An 11,802-nucleotide genomic window follows, 5' to 3' on the forward strand; every position below is an offset into this window, starting at 1 on the left:
CGGCAATATCTCAATCCGCAAGGATTTTATGTGCGGCGGCAGGCATGGATGGTGGAACATTCTGACAAAATTCGTTTCATTAGCATATGCATCGGATACTTTTGGATTCCTTCTTTCTTGCCTGCGAAGCATGGAAAAGGAAATTGATTCGAACCATTCAAACACACAAATCGGAAAATGTGATTTGCGAATTGGTTGGGCAAAAAGGATCATTAAATGTTTCGAGTTTAAAGTCACATTAAATGTGTCCAGGTAAAATATGTCCAACGAAGCGTATGCTCCCCATACAATTGGCAAATGGAGTAAATTTCGTTTCGCTCCAATAGCTGTTCAAATTCCAAGTTCAAATTCGAAAGGCGTCCCCATCTCCCCTGATTGTTCGTCTTGAAGATATGAAAATTCGCTGCATAGTATTTGAGTAGCTGACAGTTTAATTTACATGCTATCTGCCATGACAACTGCCCCTCGCATCCACTTCAGCTACCACGTAATTCGAACTAACAATCGCTTATCTGATGACACGCAACAATAATAAAGTGACTGGCTTAAATCCATGTTCGTGGGAGGGGACGTTTGGTGTGCAATAATTGAATCACTTACAGGTCGAAAGCTCTTCAAGTAATGTCGCCGCATCGAAGTGAGCAGCATCACAAGCACTTGCATTTCAGAATTTTTTTACATTTTACAATTTATGCTAAGTAATGCCACGTTGCCCCTGACAAGCAGATGTCGAACGTTAGAACGGACTCGAATAGTAGTTTTGCATTTGCGGAAGGACTGCAAAGGACTACTAAATACGGTGAACTATTCAGTGGCTTAAGTGACGTTGTTATATAAAGCACTCCTTCCGCAGCAATCCCAACAATGTAGGTCAACTATGCAAATTATTTAGATTGTGGATAATCGATTGAACTACGAACTGTCTCAAGTCGTCTCAACCCATGTTAGCTCACACGTGGTACAAGCGTTGTAAGAAAGAACTCAAAGCGAACTGTACAATATAATGAAAACACAGCGCCGTAGTGAATATCAACCCCATTTTTATGTCCTACACCACCACTGTGGTAACGGGTAATATAAATTTGTGCATTTGTTTGCAACGCTTAAAAGGTGAAGAGCTAGACCCATTTATAAGTACACCGATCGGCTTAGAATCACATCCTGATTCGATTTATTTAGCTGTGTCTGTCTGCCGTCTGTCTGTCCATGTATTATTGTGATCAAGTTACAGGTCGCATTTATTGTCCAATTGTCATGAAATTTTGCACAATTCTCCTTTTGGCCTAAGGACGAACTCTATTGATTTTGAACAAAATCGGTTACGATTAAGATATAGCTGCCATATATATCTTTCATCCGATATGGCTTTTTATGGCTGAAGAAACCACAATTTTGGTCCGATCTTTACAAAATTTGGCAAGAGGTGCTTCAACTTCATGTGTGTGCAAAATTTCATAAAAATCGGCTCAGATTTAGATATAGCTCCCATATATATCTTTCATCCTATATGGCCTTTTATGGCTGTAAAAATCACATTTGTGGTCCGATCCGCTCGAAGTCGATGAATAAAAGGCGTGTATTAAGTTTTGCAGACTGATCAACGATTATACGCAATAAGTTGACGTGGTCGGCACAAGAATGCAGTCAAGTGTAGGCGAAATGCTCTGAAGGAGAAGGTTTGCCATAACCTTATTCATTGCGCTTATCAATATTATACCTCTCCAGTTTTTACACTGGTTGAGGTCAACATTCTTTGGGATCGTGACCAACATTCCCTTCTTGCATTCTGAGGGAATAACATTTGAATCCCAGGCCTCTCTGATGTTGACTCAACTACATTTAGTCTTAAAAAGCTGAAGATATTATACCTCTCCAGTTTTTACACTGGGTGAGGTCAACCTTCTTTGGGATCGTGACCACGATTCCCTTCTTGCATTCTGAGGGAATAACATTTGAATCTCATGCCTCTCTGATGTTGACTCAACTACATTTAGTCTTAAAAAGCTGAAGATGATATCTGGCAAACGAATCTATCACTTTTTTAAGGCTTGGGAGTGCTTAAGTATCCAACCGTCGCAGTGGTAATTCGTCATAGAAGTTTTATTTTAATTATGGCCATTAAGTACTGTCGCCAATGCTACTGTTTTAACATTTCATAGTCTATGTAACTCACTTTTATTTTCAGTTATGATAACTCAGAAGGGAATCTCACTGCATTAGCACTGATGGACACTTATTCAGTTAATTTTCTCTCCAGCTAATTTGTCCAGTTTTACTCAACGCTTTATTGGTAGTAAACCTAAGCTATATTGACCTGATTGCGCCTATACAAGCAGACAAGCAATAATGAATAGACAGGGCAGTAACATTGTCCATCTGAAATTTACTATTTACAATTTAAGTAGAATATAATCTTTATTTATTTTAAGTTTATTTTTATACAATAATAAGGTCGAAGAAACAAAACCAGACTAGGACGTACTGTGTGTTCATCTGGACTTTTGCACTTTTGCGACTTTAGAAACAACAAATAGGAATAGCAAAAGCAGGCTGTTGTTTGGATTTCAAAGTTTAAATTAGACTCATTGTGGATCATTGCAACACCCTTCTCTAGCTGGATTCACCCCAGATTCCGTGATGTTTTTTGGTATGACCTGAAAAGTCCTTCTGCTCTCTTACCTCTGCATTGGTTGCAATATCTTCTCATATGTAATGGCGTGGAGGATTTTGTGGCGACTTTTTTGTTTCAAATGAATCATTATGAACATGATTTTTAATTCAATTTGGCATGAAGCTTACAATGAAATGAATGGATCGTGATTTTTTGTTTTCCGAATGCAATTAAACGATGTATTGTGACATCAATTGAATTGCAGCAATAAGTAACTCAATTTGTACTTTTGGCTGCACTCGCAGTCTCCACCTTCTTTACACATTCCGATAAATGTTAAAATGAGAGTCCGTGTCCTGAATTAATAGATTTGTGGTTAATTTAAGTTTGTTTTGTTATGCACCGAAAAATATTTCTTTTGGATAGAAACACCATTTACAAGTCATCGAAATGTACGGAAAACATGTTTCCTGGGGGGCTATCAAACACCACCCGCAATCTATTGAATTTTAAGAAATCGAATTTAATGAGAACATTTTAATCTTAAAGATTATTTTTTGTTTACAAAAGTCCACTTAAGTTTTTTCAGATTTTTATATAGATTAAATAAAACAATATGGCGAAATTTACTCATAGCAAAACAGTTGGCAGAAAATAGGAAACACTGTCTGCTGAATATTAGTAGTAAATTTTCCTGCTATTGCAGCAGCACTTCTGCTCTTACAGCAGTAGTACTGCAATTTTAGAGTAGCAGGATTACTGATGAAAAGTGTGTTGTTTGCTGAAAATGATTGTAGCTTAATTATGAAAGGGATGTTAGAAGAAAAAATAGAACACATATGTAAATGTGTGTCTTAGCGGATGTTTAGAATGTAAACTTTTCATAACCATGTCAGTCATGTGCACATTAGTAAAGCAATAACAAAAAATGCGAGCTAGCTCAGCCACTATTCGAAATGTATACCAATGAATGGATCAGTTAGCTTCTTTACAGTAACATTCCACAAATTAAAATCATCTCTTCCAACAAAATTTTTATATTTTGCCTAAAGTAATAAAAACGAGTAACAGGCAACCATAAAAAGTAGCATACAATTTTTTTTCAGCAGACTTGTGTACTCAAAAAAGGCAGATTTTGCTGTTGAAATAGTTGAAATAGCAGAATGAAATGTTTGCAAAAACAGCAGTATTGTCTGCTTTCCCATTTTCAGCAGACAAAAGCTGCTGTTTAGCAAACATTTTTGCTGTTTTGAATAACAAATTAGGTTGAGTGTAGAACGTGGAGTTCGCAATTTTCATCTGATTAAGATGTAACCCCCTTATGCATGTATCATCCAATTTTCACTCTGTTGACAGATTTGCTCAAACCTTTGCACAACATTTTATTTTATAGATTTTAATGTGCATCGTTTTTAGTCGAAGTCAGTTCAGATTTCGATGTGCAAATTGCAAATTTGCCCATGAAAATTCCGAGCTTCTCACATATGAATCAGTGCTGTCCGATTCAAGTTTAAGCTCAACGACAAGTCGCCTCCTTTTTATAGGCGAGTCGGAAGGGCGTGCCGCAGTGCGACACCTCTGTGGTAAAGTAACTCACAAATTTCACCAGCATTCAAATGGGATAACCACCGCTGAATAATTTTCTAATGTTCTCGCCAGGATTCGAACCCAGACATTCAGCGTCTTAGGCGGACACGCTAACGTCCGCGCTACGGTGGCCTCAGATTTAGATATAGCTCTTCCATACGTTTTGTTCCGATGTTGACTAATACGTACTGCAATATTTTAAATATTTTAGTCTCTTGTTAACCGATCCTCAAAAGATTGTCAGCAATTTCTTATGACTGGATATCACTGGAGAATTTCATAGCAATCGGTTTAGATGTTGATGTCAAATTTAAGCAAACTTTAATTTCGGTGACTTGGCCTGTGTATTGCAAGCGCCTTGAAACTTCACATGTAAGAAGCTTTCGGATCCCTGTATAGTTCCCGATAAACTGGGTTTGAAAAACAGATAACGAAAACACCATATTTAATACCGAAAATTGAATTGAAAAGAAATATTTTTTATTAAAAATTTGTTTACTTCTAGTCGACTTTGCGTTGCATTAAAACTAAAATTATGAAATATTTCTCTTTTTCTACCAAAATATATAAAAGTGTAATTTTATACACTTTTTCCGAAATTAAATTTATCCTTGCCTTATTTTACGAAAAATTATAATAAAAATACCGTAAACAGTGTTTCTTTGAATATGAGTCCGCAATCAAAAGCCAATACATACACGTAAATGGCCGCCAAGTCACTAAAGCGAAAACGCAACACTTGTCTAAAATGGGTTAAAAACAAACAAAAAACTGATTATTTTCGTAAGCGGAGAGAATCTTAATGGTACAACTATGTGCGTTTAATTAGATAATAAACATTTTTATTTTTCGTATTGGTAGTTGGATATTTCGTTTCTTTGCGCCTCACAAAATTTTCGTCTCCGGCCACATGCAATGTGTATAGTTAAGAAAATACTTTCATATTGAAATAAATCGTTATTGATATCAAACATCAGCATTTTGCGTATAATATCTCGAAATATTGATCCATATGGAGGGGTAGTTGTATTTCTGCCAATCAAGATTAAGAAGCATAAAAATATGTTTATGAGTAATTAAATATTTCAAAACAATATTAGAAGCAAAAAAAAAAAACAATAAACAAGGATTTAAACAATAGAACATATATCAGACTATATTTAAATATAGCTGCCATATAGAGGGTCTTAAGCACATAATAGGCTGAAACTTGTCTTAAGACCCACGTCATCCGACAAGTAGATGGTCTGGATCAGATTATAATATGAGCTGCCATATAGACCGATCTTCCAATTTAGGGTATAAATCCCAAAAAAAAAGGATTTGTTGCCCGATTTCGCTGAAACTTTGGCTTGTATAAGAGTTCTCGGGCCCTGAATCATATATGATCCAGACCAGACCCCATTTGCTTATTACTATGGATATGGTAGTGGAGTTGTTATAAAAGAGGATGGTTAATTTATCCATGGTAGTGTGCATCTAATGTTCGGCAAGGCCGAACTCTACACGTTTTTACTTGTTTCTATAAAAAAATGTAAAAGAGCGGCTTAAAAAAGTGTAACTTCCAAATAATTGGTTTATGGTGTAACCATTTAAATTGGATTTTTGAGTTTAACATTAATTAAAATTGCAAAATTGTTAATCAATAATATAAATTGCTTACAGGACCGATTTCAGGAAAATTTTTAATGGAATGCACAAATTTGTTAATTGAACCTAGTTTTTAATTTTTTCAGTCTAGAGCAAATGGTGAAGAGTATATATAGAAATAGGACACAGGGGAATCGCTTGGACCTCTTTTTGTATTTTATTAAGGGATATACTCAAGATATTATTGGGCTAGGTATATACAATTTTATAAGTTGACATTCTCTGTGTCCGTTGTTCACTTTGCATCCGTTGAAAAACTTTCTATTAACGCCACTTCTCACTCAGAATATATGACGTAAAAAGCTGTAAGAGAAGCAACCTTTTTTCAAACGTGTCAAATAAACTTGATACAGTGTAACTACTTTTTCGACCACCACCACACTTGCCAATATCCACATCATATTATGAAGGTCACATATAAATGTAATGTTACACTTGCATACATAATTATCGTACATAAATATCATAACATACATACAATTGTATCTGTAAACCCAGTTGTCCAGCCAAGAACCAGTTGGCACTATCATCTAGTTGAGTAGCTAACTTTCAGAGCCAATTTTGTCCCTGCAGTTTCATATTACGCAAAATTATAAGAAATGAGTTATTTTTGCATTTGGCCCTCAAATACTATCTACCCAAATAGGAATAAGAACTGCTGATAGAGGTCGGTCTAAAACAAAGCTTGTGCTTCTTGCGTGGAAAAAAGAATTTAAACCACCAAAAAACGACCAAACTTTTAACGCTGTTCCATTAAGACTGTTGCCGTAGAATATTCGTGTTTAGCATACAGCGGTCAAAAAAAGTATTCATCATTCAATGTTTTTTTTTTAATAAGTCTACAAAAGACAATTGGAATAAAAACATATTAAACTAATGATGCAGTAGTGCTTGTGTGATATATATGCACACAATCTCATTGTTTTTAAAGAAAAAAATAGTATTTATTGGAACAAAAAGGGCCATTTTACAGCTGAACACAAAAAATTAAACAAAAAAAGTATTCATCATTGCAAAAAAACAAAAAAATAAATAACATAATTTAAAAAAATTAATACTTTGTTATTCGACCACCGCGTCTTATAACTTCTTTTAAACGGTTTGACATCGATTGGACTAATTTAGCGGTTGTATTTTGGTCTATATTAGTCCATTCCTCCATTATCACCTGTTGCATTTGACTCTTGCTCGAAAAATTGCGCGTTCTCAATTTGCGTTCGAGATGTTCCCAAAGATGTTCAATTGGGTTCAAGTCGGGACTTTGAGTAGGAGTTTTAATGACTTTGGGGCAGTTATACAGCATCCACATCTTGGTATTTAAAGCAGAATGTTTGGGGTCATTATCTTGATAATATTGAAAGTTATTACCAAGCCCGAGTTTTACAGCACTATCTTTTAAATTCCTCTTTAAAATGTCAATGTAATACTTATGATCCATTACTCCATTAATAATTTCAAGATTTCCCGCTCCTGAAGCCGCCATACACCCCCAAACCATTAAACCACCTCCACCATGTTTTACAGTAGCAACTGTGTTTCGTTCTTCAAGCTCTGTATTTGGTTTTCTGTACACTATGACCTTTCCATCGCACCCAAAAAGATTAAACTTGCTCTCGTCTGCAAAAATGACTGTTTTCCAAAATGATTCGGGCTGTTTTACATACATTTTTGCGAAGTTTAGCCTTTTCACTCGGTTTATTTTATTTATAAAGGGCTTCTTACGTGCAGTTCTTCCTCTGTAACTATGCCTTTTGAGTGTATTTCGAATTGTTTGTGTAGTAACTTCCTTCCCTAAATATTCCATAGTGTTTTTACGAAGAATGGTCGCATTTGTCTTCGGAGTTTTCTGAACTTGCCGCACTAGCCAACGCACATCTCCAACTGAAAGTGCTTTTGGTCGACCAGATCTTGGTTTATTGTCAACAGTTTTCGTTTCTGTCCACTTTCTGATGATGGATTGTATAGTAGATCGTGGTCTATTTAATATTTCACTGATAGTTTTTTGAGTTAAACCATTCCTGTGGTGTTTTATTATCAAAACTTTTACCTCATCAGAAACCTCGTTTTGCTTACGACCCATTTTGACAAAAACTATATTTTCAATGAAATTAAATATTTGCTGTCAAGGGCAAAGCCTCCTTTACTAAATAAAACAGAAAAGGGGGATTCCCAAATAATATTTGAATTTGACTTTGATGATAGCACATCAATGATGAATACTTTTTTTGTTCTGGTTTTGGTGTTATTATATAAAATTGCATTTTTTGCGCTAATTAAATTTATTTTTTGAATTTATTTTAAAACATATTACGAAAAATAAACTATTGCATAAAACTGCATTATTTGTTTACTTTAAATTTTCTTCAATTACCCAAAATAAGTGAATTTATTATCAATTTTGCTAATGATGAATACTTTTTTTGACCGCTGTACATTCTTTAGTAGTTCCAGGGACATTGGCAATCATACATCCAACTTTTATTATTTCAAACTATATGTATGTACTGGCGGGAGATAAAGTTCACTCTAACTATTTATGCAACTAAGGTGAAGGAATACGTTTACGATCTAGTTTGCTGGAATTAGCAGAAGTACTATTTCCAAGGTCAACTGGTTACTACAATAACAAGCTCATGTTAAATTCACCAGTTGCTTAATATGATAGTAACTAAAAGTGCAACCAGTTTTGATTAATTTGGAACTATAGTTTTGAAATTAGCGGCCTAGGCTACTGGGAAGTAAGCACATACTACGTGTGTATGCAGAGACGTGTTAATAAATATGTGATTACTTGTATGCATTTGTACTAGGAAAAAAGCCGGAGAGACCACGATGTAGCAGCTTTTGTTAAAATTATGGTTTGGAAATTTGCGGTAGTTTAATTATTTTAGCATATGTTTTCTCTTTGTCGCGGAATCTATGTATACATGAGATTTTGGGTTTCATGGGGCGTCAGAGTCCAGGAAGCTATTTTTTGTAATGAGAGAAGAGCCTAAATCATAACGGTTTGAGTTATATACATACATTTGCCTAATGTTCAGTCAAATTTTCCAATCCTCAAATATTTGTCGAGAGAATATTCTTCAAGTGGCCACAACTTGATTATGGAATTTACACGGAAAACCTACCATGATTGTTTCTGTGAACCAAAAATAAATGAAAACCGAACTGGAAATCCCAGAGGCCATTTTGTTTGGCATTTACAAAAAACTATTTCCTTTTGCGGAAGTTGGACACTATCCAACTGAGGATATACAACGTTTTTGACCCCAAATAAAACGAAAATTTGGTAAAGATCGCACCAAACTTGTAGCTTCAGGGTATGCATATCTAAACTTGATTAGATTTCTATGTCATTTGAAAAACATTAAACAGAACATGTAATGTAATCGAATCAAACTTGTGGCATGCACAGACAATAATATTTAGGGGATCTTTATGAAAATCTGAACCGATTTTGATGAAAATGGGGCTAAAATAGTGACAGCCGCATCTATTAAAGCTCATAAAGGATGTAATATGGACATGGAAGCTGAATCCCAAATCGATTCAAGTCAAAATATAGCCCTGTGTACCACATTTTTAATTTTTTCATGAAACGAAAAGCGTGTTTGTGTACTCTAAAATTTGTGGTCATTTGCACAAATTTTTACTGAAAGTGATTCGCGTACTTTAATTGACAGACCGAAAATTGAGAACATGGTAATATTAGCTGGGAGGTTTTAGCAGAAAGGAATTGGCAACTTTGAACAGAAGTGTTATGAAGGTCAGCTTTATAATGAAAATACTAAAGTTAACACAAAAAGAAAAAAAGCCTGAGATTTAAAAAATAATAATAATTGACTATTCAAGAGGCGTCAAGGCAGCAACCTTTTTCTGGCAAAAACAATTTATCAAATGAAGTCGCCCGCGTACTTTTGATGGCAAATTTTTTCAAAAAAGTATAATGGCAAATTTTTACCGTAAAAGTACTCGAACAGACCTAAAGCAATAAGCCGCTCGTCCTATCGCCACTTCACTGTTATGTCACACTAGAGGTTGGTATTCTGTTCCACATTTCATGCAAATCTGTCAAACTCCATATAAACAAAAAAAAAAAACGTATGAACTAAAAAGATGTGAAATAAACAAAAGTCTGTCTTACGCTAATGGCTTAAAAGAACTTAAAAAAAAAGATTTATTGATATATGATATTTTGGAACCAGTTTTGATTAATTTTATTTTGCTAAATGCAACTATTCCGAAAGCTGAACAGAATACTCTGTTTTATTCTAAAACATATGCCCGTCAAACATTGCAGATATGGCAACGCAGTTACATATAGAGTTGCAATAAGTACAAAACTTGCCCTACACAGCTAAATGCCAAATAAACTGTCGAAGAAGATCGGTGTGGATTGGGTTCATGCGCTTGTTTAGCGTCTTTTGCCTTGACCTTGGGCTCCATTCCAATGGAAGTGTAAACAAAACTTCACACAGCCTCGTAGCCCATGCGCTATGCCAACAAACATGAGAGTATTTATGTGTGTGGTTGTGTATTTCTGTTGGAATAACTAAAGATCTGTGGTGAGTCGAAGCATTGAGCCAGAAAAGAGATACTCAATGGCTCGGAACTTATTGCGAAATGTGTCTCAAACCGGAACGAATTCAAAACGTGAGTCACAAAGAGAGCTCGGATTTGCTTCAGTTCGCTAGCCACTTTGTGGAAAACCCGACTAGATGTGCACACAAGCTCAATGTAGGAAGTGTAAGAACTTACCTAGGTGGTCCGTCCAAATTTACTAAGCTTTGTGGTTTGTTTGTTAAGTCTTGCAATCTGTTTTAAATTTTTTTTCTCTCAAATATCACAGAAATGGCACAATATGGTGCTAGCACAACACTCCCAACTTGGGGATTTGTACATGGGAACAAATTCCGTATTTAGATTAAGCCTGCTTGCTAAAAGGCCAAGTAAACACTATTGAACGAACATTCACACGTTAACAAACACAAGTACACAAACACTGATAAATCTTTTTAGACTTAGTAGTGACGAACCTCTTTTCCGCGCCGACAATGTTTGCGAACTGTTTGTGCCAACGATTAGCTATAGACTGATCGCAGCAGAGCTCAGCGCAACTATGATAGGTCAGCATATGGTATCCATCCATGTTAAAAGACGCATACACACGAACCCATTGGCCGCAGCAGAGCTATCTGTTACACTTGGTAGTATGGATCGGAAAGATCACAGCTTCAAATAAAGTTGTTAAGCTTAAGCGAGAAATGACAGCGGCAGAGCGTCAGTGGCTTTAACTGTCGAGTATGAGCGTGCCTCGCTTTAACTTATACATGAAGAAGATTTACATGAAATAATTCTATCCCATATGCCATTCAATATGAATTTCTTCATAATTGTTATACCCTATACCACGACTGTGGAACAACAATTAAGGCATTTGCTATATGTTAAAAACGAAATTTTGCAAGTTTAGTCGATAATTTTTTTTGCAAGCATAATTATCGTAGTTATTTTGATTACCGTTAATTAAATTCGTTCAAATATTGACAAATTGTAGAAAATTCGAAATTTGTGTGCAAGTAAAATTTAAAAAAAATATGGAATAAAAAAATGTTTGAAATATTTATGACATTTTTGAACTTTTTAACAATTTACATTTCAGCAGGCTTTGTGCTGTTACAGCAAACACTTTTACAGTTTTTATTAACAAATTTTTCTGTGTGTTTGTTTGACTGCATTAATTACCAAAGATAAAATAGTTTGCTGATATCAGCAAACACAGTGAGCCTGCTGATTCGAAATTAAAATTGCTGTACCTCTAAATGTTTGCTCAAGCATTTTTATATAATAAAAATATTCATTTTTGTGAGTATTAGGCGGTACATTTTTTGTTTCTAAACATAAATATGGTTTTGGAAGATATTTTGTCAGGCGTTATTTGAAATCAATAAAAA

The 11,802-nt window shown here is 35.1% G+C and overlaps 1 protein-coding gene across 1 annotated transcript in view; it reads right to left on the minus strand.

Annotated features, from left to right (window-relative positions):
• The window catches only part of LOC106087999 (ABC transporter G family member 20), a 128,650-nt gene extending 117,707 nt beyond the window's left edge, over window positions 1-10,943 (minus strand). The window contains exon 1 of the mRNA XM_013253278.2: window positions 10,607-10,943. The gene's annotated coding sequence lies outside the window, so the exon portion shown is untranslated. The remainder of the gene's footprint in view (window positions 1-10,606) is intronic.
• Window positions 10,944-11,802: the final 859 nt, after the last annotated feature.

The sequence above is a fragment of the Stomoxys calcitrans genome, chromosome 2 (genome assembly GCF_963082655.1).
Source record: "Stomoxys calcitrans chromosome 2, idStoCalc2.1, whole genome shotgun sequence".
Lineage (NCBI taxonomy): Eukaryota > Metazoa > Arthropoda > Insecta > Diptera > Muscidae > Stomoxys > Stomoxys calcitrans.